Source organism: Pinus tabuliformis, chromosome Q, assembly GCF_031772625.1.
Source record: "Pinus tabuliformis cultivar Carrire ecotype Pingquan chromosome Q, CPIR1, whole genome shotgun sequence".
NCBI classification, from domain to species: domain Eukaryota; kingdom Viridiplantae; phylum Streptophyta; class Pinopsida; order Pinales; family Pinaceae; genus Pinus; species Pinus tabuliformis.
The window spans coordinates 1,021,244,300-1,021,257,459 of record NC_142296.1 but is presented as its reverse complement, the minus strand read 5'-3'; the positions used below and the strand labels follow the sequence as shown (position 1 = coordinate 1,021,257,459).

General features: G+C 36.2%; 1 pseudogene; it reads left to right on the top strand.

Moving 5' to 3' along the window:
• Positions 1-747: 747 nt before the first annotated feature.
• The window catches only part of LOC149222970 (uncharacterized), a 52,724-nt pseudogene continuing 40,311 nt past the window's right edge, over positions 748-13,160 (top strand).

Below are 13,160 nucleotides of genomic sequence, written 5' to 3'. Positions count from 1 at the left end.
AATAGTCACCGTTGATCAATTGGAATTTTTCTCTTCCAATTCTTCAAACGACAACTACCATATGTGGGAAATATCGACATTCCTTATGAGAGCACCGGGGTAGGTATTTTTAAAGACTTTGCTCTTATGGGAACTTTTTCTCTCCCACCTCCTCATGTCGCTTTTGTCAACATGATCTCTACTTCTAATGATCCTTGGATCGTTCCATCTCGTGACCAGGTTGATTCTTTTGGCGATGTTATGCCGCTCAACCCTACAGAACAAGCTTACCAAGCTGTTGTTTTGGCTTCAACAACCGCTTCTGAAAGTCATACTACTCTTAGTATGAATCTAGACATGTATTCACAATCTCCTTGGCTTGGTTCTTGGGATTCTCTGTGTCCCTTGAACAAGACATTTCCCACTGATGAGATTGTCACTGAGGTTATGTCTCTTGAGGAAACTCCTTGGAATGATGCTTATCATTGTTCCTTGTTTCTTCCAAGTCTTGGCGAGATTTCATTGTGTTTGGATACCTTTGTTTCCCGTACACTTACCCATCCACTTCAAACACCCATCTTAGTGCATGAAGTTTTGTCTAAGGGAAACATGGGAAACATCACTGCTACCATACCTATCAACATTTCTATTAAATGAGGAATTGTCGAGAACATCCATGTTGGGGTTTCTTGTTCTCTTGATGAGATCAAGATTTACACTTCCCTTTTTAAGGAATTCTATGATGTCTTTTCCTGGTCATATGAAGAAATGCCTCTCATTGATATGAGTATAGTTGTGCACAAAATTCTTACTTATCCAGATGCAAAGCTTGTTTGTCAACGACTTCGTCCAGTGCACCTTAGAAACGAAACTGCTATTAAGGGAGAGGTTGAAAAACTTCTAAAGGCTGGTTTCATCTACCCTATTCCATTGATAGATTGGGTTTCGAACATTGTCCTTGTGACTAAAAAACAAGGGACTATCCGCGTTTGTGTTGATTACTGTGATATTAATCAGGCATGTCCCAAAGACAATTATCCAACTCCTTTTATCGATCAAATTATTGATGAATGTGCTGGGAGTGAGATCTTTTATTTTATGGTCAATTCTTCTAGCTACAACTACATTAATATTCTTCCTGCTGATCAACATAAAATTGCTTTTATCTATCCATGGGGAATCTTTGCCTATAATAAATTCCCTTTCGGTCTAAAAAATGCTAGTGCTACCTTCCAACGAGTGATGAATTATGCTTTTCATGACATAAAACCATCATTCAATCATATCTTGATGACTTTCCAACTCATTCTGCTAAGCGTCAAGATCATCCTGACCACCTACGAGCAATTTTTCTTTGTTGCAAACACTACAATATCCGTTTAAATCTACATAAGTGTGTCTTTTGCGTTGAATCTGGTAGTCTCCTAGGGTTTGTAGTCTCAAAGGAAAGCATCTGATTGATCTCCTCAAAATTGAGGTCATTGTAAACTTACCCCCTCCATCATCTTTACATCAGTTGTAGAGCTTGCAAGGGAAAGCTAATTTCCTCCGTCGTTTTGTACCTAACTATGCTGAGCTTGCCAAGGGATTTACTCGTTTGCTGAAAAAGGGGATCCCATTTATTTGGGATGAAATCGCTCAAAGATATTTTGATGCATTAAAGAACACTCTCATTAGTGCTTCTTTGCTACATCCTCCCGATTATCACTGCGATTACTTCTTGTACTTGGCTGTAGCCGATAGTACTATTGCCATGGTACTGGTGCAAGATGATGATGATGGAAACAAACACATGATCTACTACTTAAGCCAAAATCTTATCGATACTGGGACTCGATATGCCCATGTCGAGAAACTTGCTTTAACTGCTGTTCATGTTGTTTAGCACATTCAACAATATATTCTTTTACGAAAAACCACTATGATTTCCAATTGCAACCCCATGGCCTACATTCTGACTCGTCAGTTGCCGAGGAGAAAATATTCTAAGTGGATTGTTATCCTTCAAGAATTTGAATTGGAGTTTATTACAGTGAAATCAAAGAAATCAATGGTTTTCGTTGAATTGATTTGTGACCTTCCCTCTGCTACGACGTCTACCGCTTTTGATGAAAAAATTCCTAACAAGACTCTCTTTCTCATCAACACTCTTGACCCATGGTATAAATATTATTGTCTATCTCTAGACCCAAAATTTTTGGTCAGAGTTGTCTAATTTTGAACGTCGTCGCATTCCACATCAGTCCCAACCCTGTTGAATCATTGGCAATACTTTGCACTATGTCGGTGTTGATTCTTTCCTTCATAGATGCTTGGAACTCGAAGAAGCTGAGAGAGTTCTCAATGAATTCCACTTTGGGGATTGTGGTAGTCACATGTCTGGGTATGCTATTGCTCAAAAAATCCTTCGTGCTAGTTATTTCTAGCCATCCATATTCAAGGATTTCATTTTAGTAGTCCAAAAATGTCATGCTTACCAAATTTACAAGCGTAAAAAGTGTGCCCCACCTGCACCCCTACACCCAGTTGTTACCTTCGACCCATTTGCTAAATGGGGGATTGATTTCATAACATGTAACCCTTGATCGGTTGAGGGTATGGTTATATCATTGTCGTTGTTTATTGTTTTACTAAATGGGCCGAGGTGATGCCCACACATGAAGTTGACGGTAAAACTGTCACTCAATTTCTTTTTAACCATGTCATAGATCGATTTGGTGCCCCTCAAGCCATCCTTACTGATCATGGATCTCATTTCCAAAATTACATGATGGCAAGCTTACTGCTCGGTTGGGTTTGCGTCACGACAACTGAACCCCTTATTATCCACATGCCAATGGCCAAGTTGAGGTAGTCAACAAAGTCCTAGTTACTATGCTTCGACACACCATTGGGATGCATAAATCGAATTGGAATTTTATTCTATTTTCGACTCTTTGGGCTTACTGAATTGCAGCTAATACTACCACTGGATTTACAACCTTTCAGTTGGTGTATGGTCTAGAGGCAACTCTTCCAATTGAGTGTGAAATTCCTTCATTTAAACTAGTCGTCAAATTACTCCCGGATACTTCACCTGAAGAGGAACGTTTACTTTACTTTGAAAGGCTTGATGAAACCCGCCGCTTCACAGAGTTAGTAATTGACGCCTAGAAAAGACGAGTTAAGGCTTAATATGGTAGAACTGTTTCTCCTCGCGTTTTTTGCTGAGGGTGACTTGGTCTTGCTTTATGACCAAGCCGATGACAAATTGAGAGCTGGAAAAGTCAAACCAATGTGGTATGCGCCTTACATTGTCAAGAGAGTTTCACAAAAAGGTGCCTACATGTTATTGGACTATGAAGGAAATTCTTTGGCTGAGCCCCGAAATGGGCTTTACCTAAAGAAGTATTATGCGTGATTATCCGTGTAAATACTTATGTACATTAGTGTGTGTTTTCATTAGTGTGCAGTGTGATTTTGGTGTGTTAGTTTTCTTTTGCAAACCTTTTCCTCTGCTTACCTTGTGCTCTACTTGGTTTGCAGATGTCATCCAACCATTACATCGGTTTTGCTGATGGTGCTTGTCATAGTACATGAAATCTATCTTTCGCTACATGGGAAATCTATGACCCTAATGGTGAGTTAGTGAATTTGCAAGGTATATGTTTAGGTTGGATGACTAATAACATTGCCGAATATAGTGCGGTCATCAAACTTTTTCAGAAGCTATCGCTCTTGGCATTAGAGAGTTAATCATAAAACTTGATTCACAACTCATTGTACTATAACTTAATGGACAATATTTAGTTATAAACCCTCAAATTCTAAGAATGTATTTGTGAGTTCATTTATTGGAATGAGAATTTGATTTTATCACTTATCATCAAATTCCAAGATGCATGAACGCATTAATAGATGCATTGACTAATTATGTGTTAGATAGAAATTTGCAAAACTTGTAAATCATAGAACATCACACATTGGATATGGTAAATAGGAAAAATGTATATATATATATATATATAGTGTTTGCAAAAGGGTTTGCTACATCAAAATAACAAAATTTGTGTTCTGAGACACATGGCTTTATAAGCCTACATAGTGCAGAAAGTAAACTAGAAGTTGGATATTTTCCCACATGGTGCTCATGATAGCACGAGAAAACCCTAATGACTTTCCCTAGTAGCCGACACAGTTTGGTGGATACCCCTACTGCGTGCCTTTGATAGCGTAATGACACCTCATTTATTGAGGCATACTTTGGAATCCCGCTGGTTAAGCTTTCCAGGTTGTGCTCTACCTTGACGATGGGATCTGCTCCCTCTACATATGGAGGAGGATCCTTGATTTGGCGTGCCACTCACCTAGATATTGGATAAACCCCTAAAGGTCTCCCTGGTCCAACATCTGCACAACATTATAAGTCAAATCTAAGTACACGTATAAAAAAATGATAAAAAGTTCAAAAAACTTCAAAAATAGTTTTTTACTTAAATCAGTCCATTGTTTCCCTGGAGGGAGTGGAAGATCTGGATCTCCTCAGAAATCCATCCCTTCATACGCCCAATCATCGACCATGATTAGTTGCAAACACAACCATCCGAAAAATGCAGGAGGGAATGACATCTGTTGACTTCGCCCATGTCGCGACATCAACTCTCCCCATCTGAGAAAACGTGGATCTCTGGGTGCTGGTGGATCCACTTCCAGCCACTGATAATAGAATAATGACACATGTTCCAGGATGAACGTCACCAGAATAGATCCAAAACCAAATTGTTTCAGATTTCCCCTCTTGCACTTGGTTAATTGGCGCTTCATGCATGCCAATAAACCTTCACACCAGTTGAATATCGTGGGATTTAGGCATTCGATCGTGTATTGGAAGTGAGACTTTGATGCCTCATGCAATGTTTGTGCTCCAGCTATTTGGGCCATATTGTGTAGGATGGTTTGCAGTGGGAGATTGGTATTAGTTTTTATGTCAATTTCCCTGTTGTGACCCTTTTTGGCTCCCAGACAATGCCTCACAATGAGCATATCCATGCTCTCTCCTCTAGGATGTGATCCAGATAACTGCACTCGTTGTCCCTTTCTGGACAACCTAGTAATAAAGTAGATATCGACGACCTCTATCTCAAGCTCTTGATCCCCGAACAGTTGGCGATCTACATCCCATCTGATTAAGTGTTGTAATAACTTAGGTTGTGCTCTGATCCTGGGAATCATGAATAACTTGAGTCATCCACATGATCGAAGGGAATCAATATAGTCTTCATCCTGCATACCCTGATGGTCTTTAGCTTCATGAACCCTCTCTTTCCATTCGATCACCATTTTGGACTGGTATTCCTACAAAACATCAACAAACCAATATCTCATGAGCATCTATGGAGAGAACATTCAAGATTAACTATTTTTCATGAAAGATTTCGCTTCATTTTTTTTACTTTGACGCCAACGCGTCTGTTTAGGAATTTTTTCACGTTGCTAGTGTGAGTGCCTAACTGGCCTCAGGGTGAGAAACACGAGTCCGATGGGTGAAACTTGCATTGGTCACCCACGATGTAAAATTATTGAAAATCTTCCTCAGGGCCTATCCTATGGATAAAAATGCATAAAATGATTACCAGAATGAAGAGAAAGGACAGATCCATTACCTGTAACAAGAGGCTCGATAAATGGTGTCCTAGGTTGCTCGTGCTCCTTGCCTAAAAATCAAGGTAAAATGAGGTAAAAATGCTCTCACAATTGAAAATTTGTAAAATGGTAAAAAAGACTTACTTTTTACCTTATTTATAGTTTTTTAAATAATATTTTTACCAAATTAGAGCATATTTCACTCATTTTTTAATATTTTTTACTCGAAATCAGTAATGTGTGTTTCCTTGTGCAGCAACAGGTCATATGTTCTTGGTAATAATGATTTACTTTGGCTGATTCAACGAGTTTTATTTATCACTTTTTAGGAGTCGTAAAAAATAAACAAAAAAGCAACCCCATGGAGTCATTTTTAAGCTATTTTCTGACTCTCGAAAAATGAAAAGATTTATGAGTACTTGACGTTTCGAACTCGTAAAAGCAAATGAAATGACCTCTACTTAGTACAAGTTTAACTCTTTGTTGGACTGATATAAACGATTGTACGAAAAAAGAATACCTTAGTTGAACATGGCTAAGAGGTTCTCTTGAATATTGTTTTCTACCTTTTCGGGTTCAAGCAACGATTTACAAAAAGAGACCTTTGGAGTTTTCTTTTCCACTTCTTTTTCAAACTCTCTAAACATTAAAAATATGTCGAGTTTCACCTCCTTCGGACTCATAAAACTTAAATGAGGCAAGACTTATCACCAAGATGAGACCGAGGTCCTCCTTCCTAGGGCTCGTAAAACTTACTGGGATGGATTCATCTAAAGGGTGAACTTATATGGCAAGCATATGCTATCCCCTTCAAGATTGCGATAAAAAATATATGGGGTACTTGCCAGAAATGGTGGGGAAAAAGTGAAAGTGTTCATCTCTTGTATCCTGTAAACGGAACATGTCGCTCTTGAACATGAAACTCATCTATTACTCGTGTCAAGTCTGGGACATCCTCACTTCGTCACTTGCCTTATTGGGTTTTGGGAAATCCATTTTTCCTCTCATCTTATTATACCACTTCGTCATCATGACCTCTGATCCTATGTTGAGTCAAATGCTACCAAATTCTGGAGTCGTGTCACTAATATGTTCAAGAGAAGTCCTATCTATAGTTATTTACTACCTATACATTGTCTGACTTTCTGTCACAGTCCTAGATCACACTTATCTACTCTACTACATTCTCTTGTTTCGTGTCAATGATGTGGGATTCATTATGGCAGTCCATCGATGGATCACTTCCTGTCGACCTCAACTCATTATCTGGGAAGATGATCTAGAAAATCCCTTCCAGTACCTTAGAGCTCGCATGCCTCAATGGCAAGTTCTTCGCATTAGATGACATGTTTACATCATTTACCTTCAATCGGATGATTCCACAGGTGTTTGACTTCAGCTTCACTATTCAGAGTCGTGGATTGTGTTGATTGTACCATGAGAGAAATTGTCATTATTGATGGTTTCTCTCGTACCTGTTAACGATTTACATCATTGACCAGTAATCATGTGGTTTTCTATCATCTTTGACTTTGACACATCTATTCACATGTTAGAATTCGTACATTGATCAGGTTGAGATGGAGCGAAAACCCTGGATTTTATTTGATAAAGTCCAGGTTGCATGGAGTTATGAGTTATTCATGATTGTACACATGATTCCTCTAGACGGATGGCTGCGACCATACCATGGGTCCATATTCACGATCCTTTCTATTCGGATGGCTGCGATCATACCAATGATCTTTGCACATGATCCCTTCTATTTGGATGGCTACGTCAATACTGCGGATTCATGTATTATTAGATTCCTATTCATGTATCATTAGGAATCATCATCAAAGATTTCATATATGTATATGCTTGATTTGTAGGTCTCCTGACGATGTTGTTCTCATCCTTGCACTGTCTTGTAAAGCATCTCAGACATCACTTCCTATTTTTCCTTCATGCTTTAGGGGGTATCTGTTACACAATATTTTTTCATATCTCTTGTTCACTTCCTGTGCCATATCTCGAAGTTCCAAAACATTAACTAATGTGCAACATATCCATCATGATATATAGACCAAAACCTCCCTAAAGAATAAAAGGAAAGCTACCCTGAAATCATTCTTGAGAAAGTTTCATGAAAACCTAATTTTTAGCATCAATGTGTTTTTCTCCACTGCTTGTCCATGCTAATGGAAAGTTTCTCAGTTATACACTCATACTGCCAGCGGAGGTTTTCATAAGAAAAATCGAGCTGAACTCCTTTTGGAAGGCTCTCCCAAACTGGAGGAGAATCTTCGCTCACTAGAACCTTTAGGAACAATGATATGGATATTGGTTGTTGTTGATATTGTCAAGCTCTCTCATTTGGGACTCTTTATCTTATCATCATGGGATTTCCCCTTGATATGTGGACCTTCCTCCCTCTTTTGTGGATCCCTAACTCCCTCTCCCTTCCTATAAATTCACCCCCTTCCATTCACAAATCATTGGTCATTGATTATTGCATCTCTATGTTGAGATTATGCTTACATGCTACCCATTCTAGCTTGGAGAAGGAGTGCTTGAAGAGTCTTTTCTTGGACTTGGACATCCACCCAAAGGAAGGATCCAACATCAAGGCATAGTTTATATGCTTCCCTTTTAAGTTTCTTAATATATACATCTGATGTTCACTTTCCATAATTGTGTAAATATTTATGAAATTAGTTTAATGTTCCTTGATCTGTTAAGTAGTTTATGCTTGATATATGTTAAATATTCTCTCATGTCTTTCATTCTAATTTGAGCTTCCTTGCAGGTTTCCGGATGTGAATAAAAACTTCGGAGTGAGGCCTTGACCAAAATATTCAAATCCATCTCTGAGGATTGAGCGATTAGCATCAGAATGAGGTAGGTTCCTCCTTCTTACTGCATTTGTCAAGCATAAGCTTGGAAAGTGTGTATTAGATTGTTTGGTTTGTTGCTAGACCCACTCATTGGGCAAGAGGGACCGCCTCTGTCAGCAGAGGGGATTTTCCTTCACAACAACATTGAGGCCACAATTCAAAAGATTGAGAGATTGGATGCCCCTGAGGCCTTCAGAGCATGATCCATCGTCTATTTTGGAGATTGTTTAAATGCCTTTTGATTTGTGGTCCTATTGTTCTATTGCATGGAGAGTCGTGGTCAAATGATTCAAACACCCTTCCAATATGTGTTCCAGTCGGTAGCATTAGACATCAAAGCAAAGTTGCAACAATTGAAGTGGGATGGAAAAAATCACCATGCTTCAATGAACTCCCTTCTCAAAAAAATGGCTCATCTAGTTATTTGATTGTGAAGAAAATGGTGGGAAAATTCAAACATTAAACAAATTCGGCCCCCTCTGTAGTTGTGGATGCCACGGGTTTGTGGTCTTAGCAACAGAAAGGAAAATAAATTATGTTTATTATTATTTCACTAACTACAAATATTTTGTAAGAAAACATATCCACAATTTCTTGATTATATCTCACAGAACATCTAATGATTCAAACTCTGAGGCCACCAGATCAATGTTTAGCATAACGCTAGCTACATGCTCAAATATAAAAGACAAACAACCACGCCTAGTACCTTTTTTTTTATGCAACTAGTGGAGAAGTTGAATACCATAATCCACGCTTATATACAACTCATTTATGCGCATAATCCAAGCACACTTATGCAGAAAGTACTCAACTGAAAAAATATCCACAAAATATACAGATACACCACGCAAGTTATACACAGCTCGACAACGGTCAATGTGATAGGAACCGATAGTTTCATGCACAACTACAATATGTAGGGTCTCCCATATGATCCCAATAATAATTAGGAATGAAATGAACCACAGTGTTCTTGATTTTTTTTTTTTTTCATGAAAGTCACTAACCCTTTTATTGTATTGCTCCCCTTATGCCAAAACAATGATCTCAATAAATGCTTGAACATAACCGCACAAAAATGCCACAAAACAAAACTAGTGGCTCATTTAATAGAGCATTTCACCCCCTCACTAGCTCAAGAAATACAAGGCAGGCCACAAAAATAGTGGCTCACTTATTCAACAAATAAAATTAAACTATGCTTTGATACCACTGATAAACACGATTGGAAACCGAAATCAAACGTATATTAATTGATCTCAAAGAATGATGTACATGATGTACATATAAATACATATAGAAACTGTTGGATTCAGTTTCCAGGTCTTCTTAAACTTCAATAACTAATTACCTTAACACCATAACCCAAATCACATCCCGAGGATTAGGTGTCTAACAATAGTAGAGCTCCACTAAAATTTTCACAATGCTATGTGTAGTCTTTCTTTTTATAAAGAAAAGAAAAATAAAAATAGAGAGAAAATGACTACTCATTAATCTTGTATTATACTTATTTATACTATAATTATCTTTATAATAAAAATATATTTACAAAAATGATTTATAGATAATTTTTTTTAAATGAATATGAATGTATATATATATATATATATATATATAACTAATTAATGTGTTTCATTATTTTATCAATATAATAATCAACTTCAAAATTGATATTGATATTAAAGAGGATACATTTAACTATTTGTATGCATGAGTAGGTGTTATTAGTCTCTCCTTACGACAAAGTAGGGACTATAGCGATTGCTGGAGAGTTGACCAACGATTAATTGGTTGTTTATATAGAAGATTTTTCAGTAAAAATCACATCTTATTTCATTTTGTTGACGCGTTTCGAACCAACAAGTGTGGTTCATCGCTAGGACAATTTAAAGAACCTGACCATGGACACAGTTTAAATACAGAGAGTAGATCATCCAACAACTATCTTTGACCAGGAAATGGTTATATGTGACCAGGAAATGACTATATTTGATTGGGAAACTGTACTGGACCAAGGGATATGGAAATTCAATTAATTCAAAAGTTAGTTTTTTTTAAATTATATTATATTAAATTAAATTTAACTGTTTATATTTAAATAATAATAGATTTATTATTATTGTTAAAGTTATATAGAATAAATATCAACAAATATTATTAAATAAATTAAATTTGTTTGTTAATGGATAACCTACCTAGTTAGTTATATTAAAATTATTTTAAGGTTATTCGTTCAAGAATTCTTATTCAATTTATGTTAAAGTTATAATGGGATCATCATTCTTTAAATTTCTTCATTAAGGTGAAACTTATTAAATTAATTATTACACTATACCAATAATTACTTAAGGCTTAATTTAACTTATATAATTAATAATAGATTTATTATAGATTCAATACAAATTAATATATTTAAAAGAAATACTAAAAAATAAAAATTGATTGTTAAAGTCCGACCTACCCAGTGAGTTAGAAAAATGACTTAAAACTAAAGTAAAGGACCTAACAGAATCAAAACGGGTTAATTTCTCATTAAACTTTATTTTAAAGTTATTAAGGAACTACTGAGAAAGAAGAAGGCAGTTTCTGATTCATGTCAATCATTAAATTTCAAATGGAATGATTGGCATCATTCTTTAAAATTCCTTTCTTAAGGTAAAAAATATTATATTAATTAATCAAGTATGCTAATTAATTAAGGCTTAAAAATATTTTTACCAACTATATAAATAAATATCTTATTCTAATAAGTGAACGAGAAAGATTAAATTAATTGAAAATTATTAATTAAATCAAAGAGCAGAGAAGGAAAAAGGACAACACATGGTCCAAACATCGAGAGAAGATCACAACAAAGGAACAATGCACAAGGTGGGGCCAAGGCAGGAGGAGGGGGCGGGGGTGACTAGGAAGAAAGGGCAGTGATCCAACATCTGCTAATATTCCATCCGTTAACCCAGTTTAGATTGCTCGGCATTTTTTCAATTTTCATGGCCTCCCTAAACTTCCAGTGATGAAAAGGGGCAATCTTGGCAATAACATGGGCCTCCTCAATGCATACGTGATGCTTAGTTTTTTTTGCGTGTTCTGCCAAGGCAAAATACTGGGTCCTCCTATGTTTTATGTCGGCTGAGTGTTCATGAATTCTTTGATTAATAGAGCACTGAGAATATCTGATGATAAGAAACTTGAAAAGGAGAAAGACCATCTCCTTAATGTTTTTGTTAATAATGGTTATAGTACGCACGAGATCTGAAAGCTTTCCTTAAATGCAGCCAAGGTCCCAAAGTTAAGAAAGACCCTAAGGATTAGGTCTCAGGGGTCCATCTCCCGTTCATCTAGGGGACCACAGATAAGATTGTGAGAATCCTCAAGAGGCATAATGTGCCCTCTTTATTTAGACCCCTTAACACCATCCGTAGCTCTCTTAGATATCTTAAAGACCCCATTGACCCCAAGGACATGAAAGGTGTCTATGTTATAACTTATTCCTGTGGGATGGTGACACTGGGCACTCTATTAATCAAAGGATTCATGAACACTCAACCGACTTAAAACATAAGAGGACCGAGTCTTCTGCCCTAGCAGAACACACAGAAAAAATAAGCATCACATATGTATTGAGGAGGCCTGTGTTATTGCCAAGATTACCCCTTTTCATCACTGGAAGTTTAGGGAGGCCATAGAAATTGAAAAAAGGCCGAGAAATCTCAACAGGGATGACGACTGGAAGATTAGCAGATGTTGGATCCCTGCCCTTTCTTCCTAGCCGCCCCCGCCTTGTGCACTGTTCCTTTGTTGTGATCTTCTCTCAGCATCTGGACCATGTGTTGTCCTTTTTCCTTCTCTTCTCTTTGATTTTAATAATAATTTTCAATTAATTTAATCTTTCTTGTTCTCTTATTAGAATAAGATATTTATTTATATAGGTGGTAAAAATCTCTTTAAGCCGTAATTAAAGCATAGTGGACTAATTAATATAATATTTTTTACCTTAATAAGGAATTTTAAATAATGATGCCAATTATCCCATTTGAACTTTAACGATTGACATGAATCAAAAACCGCCTCCTTCTTTCTTAGTAGTTCCTTAATAACTTTAAAATAAAGTTTAATAAGAAAATGCCCTATTTCGATTCTGTTAGGCCTTTTACTTTAGTTTTAAGTCATTTTTTTAACTATCTGGGTAGGTTAGACTTTAATAATAAATTTTAATTTTTTAGTATTTCTTTTAATAATATTAATTTGTATTGGATCTATTTTAAATCTATTATTAATTATATAAGTTAAATTAAGCCTTAGGTAATTATTGGTATAATGTAACAATTAATTTAATAAGTTTCACCTTAATGAAGAAATTTAAAGAATGATGATCCCATTATAAATTTAACATAAATTAAATAAGAATTCTTGAACGAATAAACCTAAAATAATTTTAATATAACTAACTAAGTAGGTTAGTCCTTAATGGCAGAAGTGTCCTCAGACACATAATTTTATTAATCAGAAAAAAATAATTACATAATTGATTTGCAAGAGCTTACACCCGAACAATCAAACACTCTTGCAATGAGCTATTTATAAGCTCCATGTCCTAACTACCTCTAATTATGGATCACTTATTAAATAACAAGTGTCCATTTACAATAAATGTTATTCAAACAACTAGCTAAC